Raw genomic sequence first — 3,287 nt, 5'->3', positions numbered from 1 at the left:
CTTCCTTCTCTTCTCTATATCCATTCCTCGTTCCTCTACATTTATCTCTGTCCTGACAAGTAAAAAGGAAAGAAAAGTAGAAAAGGAAAGAAGAGAAAGGAAAAGAAAGGAAAGGAAAGGAAAGGAAAAGAAAGGGGAGATAAGGTAAAGGAAAGGATAAAGGGCTTGCAAGTACTTGCTGGTGAGAGAAGGGCACATTTCAGCTTTGAATCCATGATCTCAGGGGCATTAGCCAGGAAAGGATACCACCCAGACAAAGAGACTTCCCACAGAGTGGGAGAAGATCTTTATATGCTATATATCAGACAAGAGGCTGAAGCAGAAAATAGATGTATAATTCCTTAATATAACCTGCCCTCATATTTCCCTGTCATCTGATGACAAATGAGGCAACTGCTGCTGCCTCCCACTGGCTGAGCAGACCAGCACCAGGGGCCATGCTTTGAGATGAGAGCTGCCAGCACCAGGGGCCATACTTTGAGATAAGAACTGTTAAGGCCAGTCCCAGGGGAAGGGGCATATCTTCCTCTGCCTAGTTGCTTTGCATCTAAATAACAATGATTTTTGACACATCCCTGTGAAAGTTCTTTCATCTTGTCCTTTGAAATCAAAATGTAACTATGTTGAGACATGCTATTTAAAAACTTTCTGAAGAGATTCTGTTCTCTTGCCTACTAGTCTTATAAAACTACTCTCTTTTCACAATAATTTTGGTTTAAGCTTTGTGTTTGGGCATAATATCTGCAACAAGGCTAATAACTAAAATATATAAAGAGCTCACCAAACTCAGCAACGTAAATGATATTGTGTCCTTTGGGATTAAGTGGATGGAATTAGAGAAGATTATGATTAATGCAGTAAGTAAGAAGCTAAAGGACAACAACTAGATGTTCTCACTCAGTATTTGGGATTTAGAGAGGTGAACACAGGAACTTGAAACAAACAAACAAACAAAAAGTCAAACCATATCTAAGACTGTGGAAAACTATAATGGTTGTATGAGGGACTGGGAGCACAGACCTTTGGTGGTGGGAAAGTGTGAAATTATAATCTTCTCAATTTATAGTCTCATCAATCACCATTAATTTAACTTGTCAGGAAGGGGACTGTGGGAAACAGATTTAATACTTCAAGTTCTCTAATGGTCTAGACCATAGCTATTAGTATTTACATTTTCTTTATCCTAAGTATTTAATGTTTCAGATGTGTAAGAAGATCAAATTCTGGCACTGTGCTTAAAATGTTCAAGGAGCTCTCAAAATATGTTTGTATATATATAGAGCTTCTTAAATATATAAGTTACCTACCACCTTAGACCAAATAGACCAAAACAATTTGACCATGCCAGTATCTAAGGTTTAGTGATTAGTAAATACCCCCAAAGGGCACAGAGCTTAGTGTGGTCAAGTATATTACAGTAGATCCTAACCATTGGATTTTCATAGAAAAGCAAATCCCCAATTAACTTTGTCACAATAATAATTAACCATTACTATTTTAAACTCTTTCCAAGACTACTAAGAACCCTTTCCATTTTCTTTAAGATCCTTATGTCTCCTAGTCCTAGAACCTTTAGGACTATGTCCTTATTTCTTGATGTTTCTTCTCTCTGATCCCTTACCATCATACTCCCTCTGTCAGCCTCAACTAAATTAATGCTACCAGTGCTGCCATGCTACATTTTGACACTACTGACTTGTTACTACAGATTGTCACCAGAAACACAAAGTCTGAGATGTTAACCTCCTAAATCCTCTACTGTGGTGAGATCTTTCCTAACACAAAGGACTACCTAGTTTCACTTCAGATGTCATGTTATCTAACAAAGGTACAGATACTGATACAGCTAGTGATTAGGGTGCTGGATATAGGTGTACTGTAAGAAGCAATTATATAACTCAAAATAAAAGTGCTATAGTTAGAATTAGACCTACTAAGCTTGGGATCCTTATACGGGCCTAAAAAAGGTATCATAAATTCTTTAACTAATCAAACTTAAACCAAAATAAGCTTGGTAATCTAGTGGGAAGGCCCAAAGAAGACAGAGATCATAAACCTGGTTTTGATACAACAAATAGCACTCAGTGCTTTAACAACTGGGAGAAAGTCTAAGTTTATTCAGATAAAGAAAGGGCTACAAAAGCTGGATAAAGGCAAGAGACTGGCTCACTTAATAAAGATGATGTGTGTGTGTGTGTGTGTTGCTGTTGTCATTTATTTGTTTTGTTTTCATTTAGGTCTATACAAGACCACCCCATCATTGGGTGCCATAATGAGGGAATCCTTGGATTCCCACATATATGATGGGCCTAGGTGTCTAAAAGATCTCTCTCTCTCTCCACCATCACTGGTCACTTCCATCAGCAATATTCACAACCCCCCTCATGGACCACTCCAGGAACTTGCCCTCACTATAGAACAGCAAAGGTAGGGACTGCCCCACTCTCTGAAGGGAGATTGGGTCATCCTACCCTGCCATATCCCTATCCAACTAGAAAAGGATAGAAATAGGCTGGGGTTATAGATTGACCTGCCAACTTCCATGTCCAGTGGATAAGCAATTACAGAAGCCAGAACTCCCACCTTTTGCACCCTAAAAAGACTATTGGTCCGTACTCCCAGTGGGGGAGAAATGATCCCCTGGCATTGAACTCCACTTCACCAGGACCCACAGAGAGGGGGAAAAAAAAGTTCATTTGGAAGTAGTAATAGTGTAGGTGTAACTTAAAAAGAAAGAGAAAGCAGAGCCATAGAAACAAATATACAAATATATACAAATAATGACAGATAGTTATAGAAATAACAACTATCCCTTATCTGCAAGCTTGGGAAAACTGCTGTGGAATTTTATTTTAATTTATAAATTCTTTACTCTTCTCAGCCTTTTGGCTAAGATCATGTGTAGTATCTGTTCTTATCAGTTTAATAAAAAGGAAACGCTGACAAAAACCATAGGATAGGAGGGGTACAACTCCACACAATTCCCATCAACCAGACCTCTGTATCCCATTACCTCTCCTGATAGCTTTCCTATTCTTTATTCCTCTAGTAGTATGGACCCAAGGTCATTATGGGGTGCAGAAGGTGGAAGGTCTGGCTTCTGTAATGGCTTCCCTGCTTAACATGGGCATTGCCAGGTCAATCCATACTCCCAACTTGTCTTTCTCTCTGTTCCTAGTGGGGCGGGTTCTGGGGAAGCAGGGTTCCAGGGCACAGTGGTAGGGTTGTCTTTCTAGGGAAGTCTGGTTAGCATCTTGGTAGCATCTGGAACCTGGTGGCTGAAAGAA

The 3,287-nt window shown here is 39.5% G+C and overlaps 1 pseudogene; it reads left to right on the top strand.

Annotated features, from left to right (window-relative positions):
* The first annotated feature begins 2,869 nt into the window (after positions 1-2,869).
* Positions 2,870-2,977, top strand: LOC132534103 (U2 spliceosomal RNA; annotated as a pseudogene).
* Positions 2,978-3,287: the final 310 nt, after the last annotated feature.

Source organism: Erinaceus europaeus, chromosome 17, assembly GCF_950295315.1.
Source record: "Erinaceus europaeus chromosome 17, mEriEur2.1, whole genome shotgun sequence".
NCBI lineage: Eukaryota > Metazoa > Chordata > Mammalia > Eulipotyphla > Erinaceidae > Erinaceus > Erinaceus europaeus.
The sequence above is the reverse complement of the archived record's forward strand: the minus strand, read 5'-3'. Positions and strand labels throughout refer to the sequence as shown.